Source organism: Lycium ferocissimum, chromosome 9 (assembly GCF_029784015.1).
Source record: "Lycium ferocissimum isolate CSIRO_LF1 chromosome 9, AGI_CSIRO_Lferr_CH_V1, whole genome shotgun sequence".
NCBI lineage: Eukaryota > Viridiplantae > Streptophyta > Magnoliopsida > Solanales > Solanaceae > Lycium > Lycium ferocissimum.
In genome coordinates this window covers 6,164,064-6,179,313 of record NC_081350.1, presented here as the reverse complement: position 1 = coordinate 6,179,313, position 15,250 = coordinate 6,164,064, and positions in this window count along the sequence as shown.

Genomic DNA, 15,250 nt, shown 5'->3' with positions numbered 1-15,250 from the left:
AAAAACTTTTACCCCTTATTATGATTTTGACCGCGGAGAGGGCGAATAGGGCGGGGGGTATCGGGGATTTTACGGGATTTGTGGAATTATAGTCGTAAAGTGAAAAACCTTTGCCCAATAGTTGATTTTGGGGAAACGGGGGCGTAATCAATTTTGAAAATTTCCCTTGGCCCCGGGAAATTTTTTTATGATTTAATGAAGTTTGGTTTGGTTTTAAAAATTTTGAGGGATTTGAGTCATTGAGGAAAATAGTTAAGTTAAAGATAGGTTAACCACGGTCAACATCGGGTTTAAAGATCCCTGTCGATGTTTTAAAGTTTCAACAAGCTCGTATGATGATTTTGGACTTGCCCAAGTTTTGAGATTGGAGTTTCAGGCTTTGGGTTGGTCGCACCGTTGATTTTTTTGCCTAGCTTTTTGGGCCAAAGGGCACCATATTAATCAAATGACCCTTTTTTGTGTGTCTATTGAACCATTAGATCTGTATCATAATTACGAATCCATTGCAAAAAGAATCGTTGCATTTCGCCTTCGTATTCGGGAGTTATGGTCATTTTAGGCGGCCGGCTTTCTTTGGAGGCCTTGGGGGTAGTAAAATATGAAACCCTTGTAGCGAAACTTTTGAGTTTTGGGCGAAGTGGGACCCGCGGGAGGGGAAATCCACTTTTTATTTTGAATTAAATATTACCCAAAAACCCCAAATCTTTTCAAGGAAAAGGGGAGAATTTTATTCCATTCTTGGGAAAGAATCTTTAAGGGTAACCCCCTTTTTTTTTTTCCTTTACCTTTCTTCTTTAAGTTCCATGGCTAATTAAAGGTTCTCTAAGTAAGGAAATCCTAGAACCCAAATTAGTAAAACCCCAAATAATTAAGGGTTGTTGATTTTATTTTATTTAATCATCAGGGGTATATATTATCACTTATTAGGGGAGAATTCGATTATTAATGATAGAAATTTTTTGAGACTTGGGTTCTAGTAAAAAGGGAACTTTGGGCCAAAATCTAATTTGGGGAAAATTTATTAGAAATCCATAAATTGGGGGAAAAATTGTTGGGATTTTGGTTATTGTAATTTCACCATTAAAAAATGGTTTCACCCAATTGAAAGGGTAGAAGTAATTGGATCTTCTTCCCCATTTTGTTTTTTTTGATTAGATGGTCGGACTTTGCATTATGGCATTCGTTATTTCTGAAAACCATCTTAGGCATTTAAATAGAAAGCCTTGGAGTATTTGGGGGCCGTTCTCCATTTGAGGTAGGTTACGACTTACTTTAGTTAGACTTTGATTAACGAAACGTATATATTGTATAGAATTGATGGGAGAAAGCATGATTAGGTCTTCGGACACGATGTTTGGTTGGATTATTATCTAGGTTGGTATGATTTCTGATTAAATGGGCTTGTCGCCATTACTTTGAGTACTGAAACCTGAGGTGTAATTTTCGTGATATGAGAAAGAAGGAGTCAATATATACTCTTCTTGTTGATTGAGATGGTTGCATATCCTTGCTATTGTTGAGTGATTTATCTGAGTCTTATTATAACTAGTGGCAAGGTGACTTGTATTCATTGCCCTTGATTGTCACGCCCCAACCTCGGTAAGGCGCCCCAACCTCGATAAGGAGTGATTAGCACCTGACACCTTACTAGGGCCGAGTGGACCAAGCTGTAACTTGCATCTTCTATGTCTCGAATGACAAAATAAGGCCAAGGAGGCTAACTGTGAATATAATATCATGCATATGTATAGCTACAATGGGCCCACGATACCGACATAACCACTGACAAGACATAACTAAGCTGCATATAAGAAACTGTCTGCAAAGCCTCTATGAACATGACTGAAGTATACAAGTCGGGATAGGGCCCCCGACATACCCGTAACACACAAAAATACATATACGATCTCAGACTCGGCAATGCTCTAGGAAGAAGTGGAGCCCATCAATCAAGATCAGTACCTGGAGACAACCTACTGTGGAAGGTCCTTGTCTTATCTGTCTATACCTGCGGGCATGAACGCAGCGTCCACAAGTAAAAAGATATCAGTATGAATAGTGTATCGAGTATGTAAGGCGAAAATGTAACATAATAAACATATACTACAAATAAAAAGGATAAGAACCAACTTGACACATCTGACTTACAAATGATAATCTAGTACGCATGTCTCTTTATACTCTCATATCTTTAACTCCATCTATGTATAATACTGTGATCCTGAACTGACCTTCACATCATCCTGGTACTATCTGCCCAACTAGCCAGTGGTAACTACCCGACAGGCCGTAGCACGTTGGTAATAACTGGCCGTTCGATTATCGCCCGATGGTAGAGCATAACGGCCCGACTGATCAGTGGTAAAAATCGCTCGATCGGTCTTAGCATGGTAGTAAATACATATCTACCCAACCGGTCGTAGCACGGTAGTAACTGCACAACTGGCTGCAGACTAGTGGTAAATATGAAAGCATGTGCTGCGGAACGTCCAGCCGATCCAAATATCCCCTATAGGTACCCTTTATATACTTATACTACTCATTCTTTACCTATTAGCTTCTAAGCGCTTCTCATGGTCATCCCTTATCCGTTAATGCCTACATGATCACATAAGACTTATAAGCACATTTTACGGGCCATTAGAACTTCTTCCCGATTAACTAAACCTCAAACAAATCCTGAGATACATCATAAACCTCTCTTCTAGCATTAAATACCTCATTAGGGATCTTCTACTAGCTCACTATTCATATGCTACAAAGCATTCCTTAAGAACACATTTCTAAATTCATCGGAGTGACGTAAGGTCGATAAACCTCCGATTTATATTATGGAGCTAACATCATTGGCATATCTCACCTTAAAGGAACAATAATCATAAGGTGAGACCAACATCAATAACATCTTAAGAACATCAAGAATGTAAGCTTCTAACATTTCTATGAGAGGAATCATTATGTACATCATTTATAAAAGTTCGTAACAATAGGATCATGCCTTAAGAAAGAAAGAGAAAGAATCATGCCTTTAGAAAGAAAGGGTTTAGCCTTAACATACCTTTTAAGTCTCCTTAACTACTCAATGCTTATCCTTTCGAGCTTGTAAGTCTACATTCAAGAGAATTCATACTACGGTTAGGCTTATCGTCATATGCTTATCTTAAGTCTTCAAACTAAACCCCTTTAGAATCTGCCAAAATTCGGGCAGTATCTCCCCTGTTTATATCCCTAGCCCGAAATCACAATACCAACAACCAACACAACAACAACACCAACGCCAACAACATCATAATCCATACCAAAATATTCCATAAAACATACCACACGATGTTTATCAACATACAATAACAATATACACTTCCTTTCTTCCCAATCAAGGAGCATAATGTTATATCCCGTATTTTATACAATGGGATATTCCGAGTAGATTGCGAAAAGTTAAGGATAAGGTTATATTTTTTTTCGGTTTTGTTAAGAATGCATAAGTTGCATATTCATCCTTTTATTGGTATGGAGAATTAAGGGTAAATTTGGAATAAGAAAAATGGAGGCTAAAAGTTGGGGAAAATAATTTCATGAAATGGCCAAAAGGCCAAGGTGGCCGTCCATGTGGTACGGGTCCCACCCATGGTTGGCCAATTGTCCCGAGCCATGAAGATGTACACGTGGTCATCTCATATTTGTGGGAGGCATATATATATATATAGACAAAGATGACAAGGTAAGACAAATTATTCATCTCTTATTACTTAAGAAAAGTCTAGAAAATTGGAGAAAAAAAGGGCACAACACACACACACACACACACACATATATATATATATATATATATATATATATATATATATATATATATGGACATGTGATGAAAAATCAAGACAAGTAGTCATCTTTTGTCCCTCTAGAAATATGAAGAAACATGAAGAAAAGAATGGAGAACCATTTGGCCATGGGCTGCCGAATGGGGTCCCAAAAATTTGATCACGGGAAATTATTTTTCTTCTAGTTTTCTATTAATTGGAGGGTCCTCTACAACGTGGAGTAGTTGTTGGAACAAGGAAACCATTCGTTTTAGCTATGGAGGATCCTAGCCGAGTAGAAGAATTGAAAGGAAAAGGTAAGATTCAATCCTCCTTTACATGTTTTATGGATGTTTTGGACGTGTCATAGTGTATGAAAATAGATGAAAATCATGAAATGTTGTATGATGGTGTGTGGCCGTGGATATGGATTGTTTGTGTAGTAAGGATGAGTTGATGTTACTTGATGTTTTGCTTGTTGTTGTTGTGAATCTTATGGCAAGAATAAGGGTTTAATGATTCAAGTTAGAGTCGGAATTGTTGTGGGCTGATTTAGAACCTAAAGTGATTCTAATATAGTTTCTTGAATTTATGAAAATAATGTTGTAAACGTGTGGATTGTTGATGTAGTTTATGAATTCGGGAAAGAAACGTGTTGTCGTTGTTCTTATGGAATTTAGAAAGTTTCGGGTGGTAATGCATGTTGGCCGGGCTTGGCTGTTTGAATATTGTATGGATTGCTTGGAATGTTCTTAAATCTTGTTTGAATGGTTGCGGATTAGTAATTGAATATGTGAGCATTGGTATTGGCTTGATCGTATGTAGTTTATTTGAATATAAGTGAAATGTTGTCGACTTGTGTAGAAAGGAATTATTAACGTTAGAATGAGTTTTGAATCACTTATGGATGTTGTTAGTATGGTTGTTGGTATGGTTGTTGTTGATTTGGCCGAGTTGAATTCTCGGTTGTTGAAGTTATAGGGGAAATGGGCCGCCAAATTTACGTAGACAAAGTGTTAGTTTGGAATGGGATTCCTAAGTGTTTATGGCTAATGGTTGATATTTAATGACATTATTGTAGATCGTGAGAAGCCAAGACTTAAGTTTGGATTAGCGTAGGAAGCGGACAAGGTATGTAAAGCTCAACCTTTCTTTCTTTGGCATGTCTTAGTTAAGAGTAAGTTATGACACGAGTCTCGAGGTAACTCTATTCTTGCGATTCGAGCATGTCTATGATTCTTATTTGTTTCCTGATATTCGTATTCTTAACGTAGTCGAATTATAGGTCTTATGTTTTTGTATAACTAAGTTTCAAAAGTTGCGTAAAAGTTTTGTTTTCAAAAGCGTTTTGTTCTTAAATGAGTCCATAACTACGAACGACCGTAACTTTCTGAAGGGCTCGGATTTCTTCGATATATGTTCGTAGAAAGTCCTAAAGTGAATAAGTCCGTAACTTTCCGAGGCGGACTCGGATTGATTTGACGTATGACTATGATCCCTATGGTTCTTCTACATGTTTATGATGTTTGATATGTTTCTGAGTGGCGTCCAAAAGGTATTTGATAAGATAGTTGATATAACTATTGTCCCTATTTTCAAAACGACGATCCGTTTAAATTACTTCATTGAGTCTCCGAAAATGATTTACGTGCATATGGTTTCTCACTACTCGCTTCGCGCCGTGCCCTCAATATGTCTTTCATTGCGTCCCGGGCTGGCATGTATTCGTGCAATTCCATTGCATTGTTCACCGCGTCCCTCACTGTAGAGGGCCGGGCACGTTATATATATATCATTGAGGCCGGGCACGTTATATGATATGATGATGGGGCGGTGGTGGCCGATGGCATATGATGATTCCCTTACCGCATCCCTCACTAGAGGGCCGGGCACGTATATATATATACATGTACATGCATATGATGATTTTAATTACCGCGTCCTTCATTAGAGGGCCGGGCACGTTTTATGTACATATGATGATTTTATGATATCGACATGCATGATTTATGTTTTTAAAGGCAAGTTTTATGATTTTCTTTTACTCTTTACTTCAAGATGATCCCGCTTTACTATTTCATGCTTTACATGCTCGCACATATTCCGTACCGACCGACTTTCTTCTGGGCTGCGTTTCATGCCGCGAGTACCTACCCATGAGCCGAGGATATTAGTAGAAGATGTTCCAGCGGGATTGGCGAGCTCCACTTTCTCCGGAGTGCTGCCGAGTCAGAGTATTATGTTATGGTATCATGTTCCATGTTAGAGACTTTGCAGACAGAGTCATGTGTATAGTATGTCAGTTTGTAAGCGGCTCCATAGGCCGATGTATTGTTACGCATTATTTTTACAGATTTTATACGATTATAGACTTCGTTTGATTTGAAAAAGTATGAAAAGCATATTTGATTTTCGAAAACCTTTCATGATGTATTTATGTTATGACTTAAGGGCCCAGTATGAAATGAGTGTCACGAGAGTCGGCCGGGTTCGCTCGCCCTAGGTAAGGGTCGGGTGCCCATCACACCCTATCGGGCCAAGGTGTGACAAATTGGTATCGAGCGCTTCGTCCTAGGGGTTGTCTCGCAGTTGTATTCGGTAGAGTCCTGTTTATGGTGTGAAGCCGGCCATATTTATAAACAGGAGGCTACGGGGCATCTAGGGTGGTTACTCTTCTTTCACCTTCTAGATCGTGCCATAGAGCTAAATCATAGGAAATGAGGGTTCTTATGCTAATTTTTGATTTCAGCGGAAGAACGACATCGATCGAAGGAGGCAGCTGATAATATTAGAAGTTACCAAGCGCGCAGGTAAGCAAAGGTATGAAAGGTGTATGTCGAGTAAGGTAGTGACGTACGATTGAAATGTGAAGTTGAAAATCGAAAGGGAAAGTAAACAAGAAAGTGTAACAGGTGCAGTTTGAGTTGGGCATACAAGGTATGTTTACTATTTTTGCACTATCGAGGATATTGGGAGCCCTGTGCGGCTGTGATACGATACGATGTGGTATGATGTATATATATGATGAGGGCCCTGTGAGGCACTGTTGGTATTTCCTGTGTGCAGGTTTTGGGACAGTAAGGAATACAGAGGAAACTCTGCCAAATTTTTTTTAGAAATAATATGAGAATGGGATGTAAGTCTGGAATATGTTTTGAAAAGGGCGTGTCAATAGTAACAATAGGATTTGATTGAGCTGTGAGTATGGCTGCCTTGGAAGAATAAGTTAATTGCAGAATTGGTGACGATAGTAATAGGAGGTCGATGGGGATGTGGTAATAAGGAATTTGGAATGGACTGGTGATGCTAGGAGATGATTTAGGAAGGACTGATAGGTTTGGATAGAGTGATATATTAAGGCACCGACTGAGTCGATAAGTAGGAGAAAAGTATGATGAGATTATAGTTAAAGGAAGTAATGATATGATTAAGACAAGAGTATGGAGGAAAAAGAATGGTGACGGATAGGAATGCAATAATAAAACAGCTGGTGAGAACGCGTTGTGAGGACGTTTTGGAATATGTTAAGATCTCAATTTACCCCAGATTGTGTGACGAGGGTCATACGGTGAGGTGGACGTGATCGTACCAGCATTAACGCACCGAATTTTATTAAGGTTCCAAAGTTAAGCGTGCTGGGGTGAGAGAAATTTTAGGATGGGTGACCCCCCTGGGAAGTATTTTGAAAATCTTATAAAATTCAGACATAAGAAGTAAAGGAGAAGCTAGAGTAGCCTAAGGGAAATTAGAGTATGCGGAGTAGCCAGAAGCCTTAAGAGGACACGTAGGACGGGGCGGATCAGACCGGTGAAGAGGAAGGATTAACGGAAAGAGGAAATAAGAAGAAAGTGAGACAATAGTGTAGTAATAGGTTAAGACGTGTGTAACTAAGGACACGAGGCCAAGTTATAAAAAGATAAGAAACAAGGTAGAATGAGTGTCAGAAAATGACTGGTATGCTACGGATAAACGTGGACGAACAGAATACGTTTTGAAAATAAGAGAAGGACTAGGTAGGAGTAGTGTGTTCTGAATGACACAGAGGTAGCATAAGATTCCTCGTGTGCAGAATAAAAGATAGGCATAAACGGGAGAAATGACAAGGGGATACCAAAGGAAGCACCCGAGATAGGTTGGGATAAAGATAATATTCCAAGAGGACTTTGGATACTTATTGTCGGAGTAAGAGTATTGCCTAATTGAGATTGGAAATGAGGACATGGGGCAAATATAAACAGATAATGGTATAAGTACACCCCTAAAGGGGGGAAGGTAGGGTGAGAGAAACGATAGGACGAGATAGAAACAATCGAAACGATAATGTGTTTGATATGGATGCTGAGCTACAAATGAGACCCCTCGAAATAAGCTAGTAAGATCGGAAAACCAAGAATAGGTGGATAAGAGTCGGAGCCGGTATTTAAGGCGAAGGAGAAGTTTTGCGAGCAACCTTGAATGACAGGACATTAGAAAATGGACATATATGAAGAGAAAGAGTATGGCAGGAGGATGGTATTGGATAACGTAAGAGATAGCAGGAAGGATAGCGACGCTATACCGGATTAAAGGGCAAAATGTTGGCTATGGAGGTGTTCGCTAATGCTATTGCAACTTGTAAGTGATAAGAAGAGGGAATAGAAAACCCTTTACGGTAGGAAGGGAGGAAGTCGAGAGCGATCGAAGGAAGGGAAGAGAGAACGCTGCTCTCATGAATGAAAATAAAAGAGTCCACCGGATGTTAGAAGAAGGTTTATGGACCACTAAGTAATTTAAACATGAGGGCACATGCTATGGAATTATAGGAGACACTAATGTGAAAACGGCATTCAACTACAAGGATAAAGAAAAAAGTCTGTATCGGAGAGCTAACAAAGAATAAGGACTGACGAAAGGACCGCTGATATAAGGAAATCGGAGATACGAATACTGGTGTTGTAAGATAATCATAAGGGAGTAAGAATTTCCACGACCCTATGCTTTGGAGTTGTATGGAAAGATTTAAGGGATAGTAACAAAGGTGCAAAAGAACGGAAACCCGAACTGATAAACTACAGACAATCGCCGCAGTGTATGACTAAGAGTAACAGGTATAGGAGGGATAGCCAAGACTACAAAAATGAAGACAAAAATTTGGGTAAGAGTGAGGCACTAGTGAGATTTCGGTCAAATACACGAAGGCAGAGAAGTGGAAGAAATGGCCGCAGGCAATAAAGGAGTTGAGTAAGAATGAGAAGAGACTGACGTATGTTTTAAGGTAGGATTAAGCAACTGATAATCGAACCCTAAGGAAAATACCTGTCCCCAAGGAGGGAAGGGTATTACACCCCGTAATTCCTGTACATTGGGATCTGTTAGAGGTATTGTTAATGAGATGCATAGTCATAGGTGCTTGTGTTACAATTGAAGGGGTCCGAGTTCGCGTGGTGGAACAGTAACAGGGAGGAGACGACTTGAGAGGTTGAAGACAAGATGGGGAAGGAATAGGATTTGTAGGTGAGATTGCATGCCATGGTGATAAAGGGAACCCCCCCCCCCAAGATCCTTAGAAGACATCTTTTTAGACCGTTGAACATTCGAGGACAAATGTTCCAAAGGGGGGAAGGATGTTATATCCCGTATTTTATACAATGGGATATTCCGAGTAGATTGCGGAAAGTTAAGGACAAGGTTATATTTTTTTTTGGTTTTGTTAAGAATGCATAAGTTGCATATTCATCCTTTTATTGGTATGGAGAATTAAGGGTAAATTTGGAATAAGGAAAAATTGGAGGCTAAAAGTTGGGGAAAATAATTTCATGAAATGGCCAAAAGGCCAAGGTGGCCGTCCATGTGGTATGGGTCCCACCCATGGTTGGCCAATTGTCTTGAGCCACGAAGATGTACATGTGGTCATCTCATATTTGTGGAGGCATATATATATAGACAAAGATGACAAGGTAAGACAAATTATTCATCTCTTATTACTTAAGAAAAGTCTAGAAAATTGGAGAAAAAAAAGGGGCACACACACACACACACACACACACACACACACACACATATATATATATATATACGTGATGAAAAAGCAAGACAAGTAGTCATCTTTTGTCCCTCTAGAAATATGAAGAAACATGAAGAAAAGAATGGAGAACCATTCGGCCAAGGGGCTGGCCGAATGGGGTCCCAAAAATTTGATCATGGGAAATTATTTTTCTTCTAGTTTTCTACTAATTGGAAGGTCCTCTCTACAACGTGGAGTAGTTGTTGGAACAAGGAAACCATTCGTTTTAGCTATGGAGGATCCTAGCCAAGTGGAAGAATTGAAAGGAAAAGGTAAGATTCAATCCTCCTTTACATGTTTTATGGATGTTTTGGACGTGTCATAGTGTATGAAAATGGATGAAAATCATGAAATGTTGTATGATGATGTGTGGCCGTGGATATGGATTGTTTGTGTAGTAAGGATGAATTGATGTTACTTGATGTTTTGCTTGTTGTTGTTGTGAATCTTATGGCAAGAATAAGGGTTTAATGATTCAAGTTGGAGTTGGAATTGTTGTGGGCTGATTTAGAACCTAAAGTGATTCTAATATAGTTTCTTGAATTTATGTAAATAATGTTGTAAACGTGTGGATTGTTGATGTAGTTTATGAATTCGGAAGAAAGAAACGTGTTGTCGTTGTTCTTATGGAATTTAGAAAGTTTCGGTGGTAATGCATGTTGGGGCTGTTTGAATATTGTATGGATTGCTTGGAATGTTCTTAAATCTTGTTTGAATGGTTGCGGATTAGTAATTGAATATGTGAGCATTGGTATTGGCTTGATCGTATGTAGTTTATTTGAATATAAGTGAAATGTTGTCGACTTGTGTAGAAAGGAATTATTAACGTTAGAATGCGTTTTGAATCACTTATGGATGTTGTTAGTATGGTTGTTGTTTATTTGGCCGAGTTGAATTCTCGGGGTTGTTGAAGTTATAGGGGAAATGCTGCCCAAATTTCTATAGACAAAGTGTTAGTTTGGAATGGGATTCCTAAGTGTTTATGGCTAATGGTTGATATTTAATGACATTATTGTAGATCGTGAGAAGCCAAGACTTATCTTTGGATTAGCGTAGGAAGCGGACAAGGTATGTAAAGCTCAACCCTTCTTTCTTTGGCATGTCTTAGTTAAGAGTAAGTTATGACATGAGTCTCGAGGTAACTCTAGTCTTGCGATCCGAGCATGTCTATGATTCTTATTTGTTTCCTGATATTCGTATTCTTAACGTAGTCGAATTATAGGTCTTATGTTTTTGTATAACTAAGTTTCAAAAGTTGCGTAAAAGTTTTGTTTTCAAAAGCGTTTTGTTCTTAAATGAGTCCATAACTACGAACGACCGTAACTTTCACAGAAGGGCTCGGATTGCTTCGATATGTTCGTAGAAAGTCCTAAAGTGAATAAGGACCGTAACTTTCCGAGGCGGACTCGGATTGATTTGACGTATGACTATGATCCCTATGGTTCTTCTACATGTTTATGATGTTTGATATGTTTCTGAGTGGCGTCCGAAAGGTATTTGATAAGATAATTGATATAACTATTGTCCCTATTTTCAAATGACGATCCGTTTAGATTACTTCATTGAGTCTCTGAAAATGATTTATGTGCATATGGTTTCTCACTACCTCGCTCGTGCCCGGCCCTCGGTATGTCTTTCATTGCGTCCCGGCCGGGGCATGTATTCGTGCAATTCCATTGCTTTGTTCACCGCGTCCCTCACTAGAGGGCGGGAGCACGTTATATATAGCGTCCCTTAGAGGGCCGGGGCACGTTATATGATATGATGATATGGGGGAGGTGGCCGTGATGGCATATGATGATTCCACTTTACCGCGTCCCTCACTGTGGGGCGGGGCACGTATATATATATACATATGTACACGCATATGATGATTTTAATTACCGCGTCCTTCATTAGAGGGCCGGGCACGTTATATGTACATATGATGATTTTATGATATCAACATGCATGATTTATGTTTTAAAGGCAAGTTTTATGATTTTCTTTACTTTTACTTCGGTATGATCCCGCTTACTATATTTCATGCTTTACATACTCGGTACATACTCCGCATCGACCCCTTTCTTCGGGGTCGCGTTTCATGCCACGCAGGACACCCAAATTTAGGCCGAGGATATTAGTAGAAGATGTTCCAAATGGATTGGCGAGCTCCACTTTCTCGAGTGCTTTCGCCGAGTCGCAGTACTATGTTATGGTATCATGTTCCATGTTCGAGACTTTGCGACACGAGTCATGTGTATAGTATGTCAGTTTGTAAGCGGCTCCATAGGCCGATGTATTGTTACGCATTATTTTTACAGATTTTATACGATTACAGACTTCGTTTGATTTGAAAAATTATGAAAAGCATATTTGATTTTCGAAAACCTTTCATGATGTATTTATGTTATGACTTAAGGGCCCGACGAAATGAGTGTCACGAGAGTCAGCGGGTTCGCTCGGCCCTAGGTAAGGGTCGGGTGCCCATCACACCCTATCGGGTCAAGGGTGTGACACATAATCTCATTCACACACCAACAACATTAGATGCCATCCATATACATGAAAATCAGCCCAACAACATAGCCACAACATGCTCAAAACAGTCCATAAACTCAACAACTACAACACAACACTTTATGACCTTTCCTCCATAACTATTTTCATTTTTAAGACTTGATAAACCTTCAAATCAACTCAACATAAGAGATAGGATGAAGAACATACCTTATACTTGAAGAACTTCAGCCACACCAACTTTTTTCAAGACCAAACTCACCACACCATCAAGTAGAAACATGAACAATCACTTTTCATGAACTAGTTTGGTGTAATCTTGTTGAATTCTTGATTTAAGGGGTTATAAGTATTTAAGAGAAGTGTATGGATGTGTCCAGAACTCCCAAGAAGTGTAAATGATGAAAAAAGTGGAATAATAGGGTATTTATACCCCTTGAGAGTCCGTTCCAATGACTTTCCAAGTGGGGCCTGCGGGGAGCCATTTGGCAGCTTGGAGGCTTATCTTGAAATGCCCATAACTACCTACTCCGATGTCATTTTTATGAACAGTTTAGTGAGTTGGAAACTAGACTTCCTGAACTTCAATTTAGGCTTTTGTTTCACTTCAAAACTCCTGATATACTAGGAGATATACTCCTCTAAATTTGACTAAAAATTTCTGTCCAAAATTCTGCCAAAATTCTAAATTTTCGACAAACTTATTTTTTTCGTCCCAGAATCTTCTAAAACTCCCCATACATGATATTTATCCTTTATCATACTTGATAATGGTCATGTCCTTTGGTTTTAAGGTTGTCCTTCCCAGTTACGACTTACGAGATCGTAATTCATCCTTTACTTCTTTGTTAAGTACTTCCCATGGCTTGTACCTTCTAAAACTTCATGGGACGTCTCCAATACTCCATTAATACGGTGAAATACGTGGCGTGCTCATGCTCTGAAAGTGCGACGTGTAACATTGATATTATGGGCTGATCCTGTTCCAGATGGACTGTTGAATTCGAAATACATTGAGATTCATATTTTGATCATATAATGAGATTAGACTTGAATTGGTTGTGTACTTGTGATAAGGTACGAATGAGATCTTGATTATGATTTACTGATGGTAACGGTATCATGCAAGATTTGATATAACTTATGGTGTTTGTGATCTTCATAGCATATTCATTTACATTCATTGCACTGATTTCTCATTCTTGCATTCATACATGATTAAAATGGTTTGAAAATGATTGATGAAAGACTTGTGTCAAATGTGAAAGAAAATGGAACACTTTGGTGATGCAAGACTTAGTTGTGTGGGGTACTTGCTATATGTGGAAGTAAAGGGTGTCAAAGACTCTTTATGACGATCGAGATGGACTGTATGATTTATTCCATCGTGGAGCTGATTTAGTTAAGTACTGCTATGGCTTATGGCATTGTAACTGGCATTTTCATTGGCATTTGACTTTATTGATTTATCACGCTGCTGTTGAGTTGATGTTAATCTTGGGGTCCTAGACTTGAACCATATCTTGAATACTCTTTTTGCATACATTATATGTTTAAAAGGCATATCTGACAGGGGGTGAGGATGTATGGTGGAGGGTGTGGCCTGTTTGTGAACTTGTGATCCGAGGTCTGTTTCGGGAGAGTGGTACATGGACTTCACAGGTCCCCCATGGGTCATGACTATTAGGCAAAAAATACCACTAGCATGTGTGTACAGGTTTGAGGTATTTGGCCAGTGCATTGCATTGCATTACATAGCACATCATTACATATTATCATGCATCATCATATGAATCTTTATTTCTGATTTGGTATGGTCGGTTGATATTATTATGGTGGCATGGATCAGATTATGGACTGGGTTAGATCGTTGGGTAGTGACTCTGCCTAGGTCAGAACTTGGGTTGTGTTATCGATTGAGATTATTATGATAAGACATATTTGTGGTTTAGAAGCTTCATTTTAGGTGGTGATTCGGCTATGGATATTCCGTGACTTGGTTTGAGTATTGGTTGCTTACCTGCTTATCTTGTTGATTTTATGCTTATATGCGTGAATTAATCTTAATCGGCCTATGATGGTTACTCGCACGTGTTGCTCAGACCGATGCTACTCTGTTGTACTCTTTCGAGTGCAGAGTTTGTTACTAGCTCCGGTACCGCTCGTCATTTAAAGTGATCTGAGTCTACTTGACAAAGATTCCAGGTGAGCTTTGGCTAGATCCCACAACCCGAGACTCTTCTTTTTGTATATAACTATCTATTTTGTATTCTGAGACAATATTGTTATACTTGAGATTTTTTACTTCATACTTCGTACTTTTATCTCGAAACACCGACTTCGTTGCCAGCCGTACCAAATATTGGGTTGTTATTACTTCCGCATTTGTTATCTATATGATTCGAATCTGTTAGATAAATTATTGTCTATTTCCGCATAATTCTTATAAATGATTAAAATGATTTAAGAATGGTTCGCCTACCTGAGGGGGCAGTGTAGGCGCCATCACGATTCACAAATTGGGTCGTGACACCAGGCCTTTGAAAAGGCGACGTATATCTGAACTTTTGCCATTCTTGGCAATATGATGCGGTGAAGAGAGAAGTAAGGCCATGATAGGGTTTCATACAAAACCCTTGTCTACGAACCAATGAGACCTTCAAAGTCCGTTTCGGGTGGCATCGGCAAGTAGGATCGAGCCGCATGGGGCGGGGGAATGGCTCTAAATCAAGATATATATACTTGCATATATACATGTGTATTGCGTGTATATACATGTATACAAGGGAAAAATGTGCAATTAAACTAGTTTAAAAAATAGCCGATTTTACAAGGTGACAATTAATTAACCTTTTTAATTATGGCCAAATTAAAACCGATTAAACCTTTTCAAGTGTGACCAAATGCA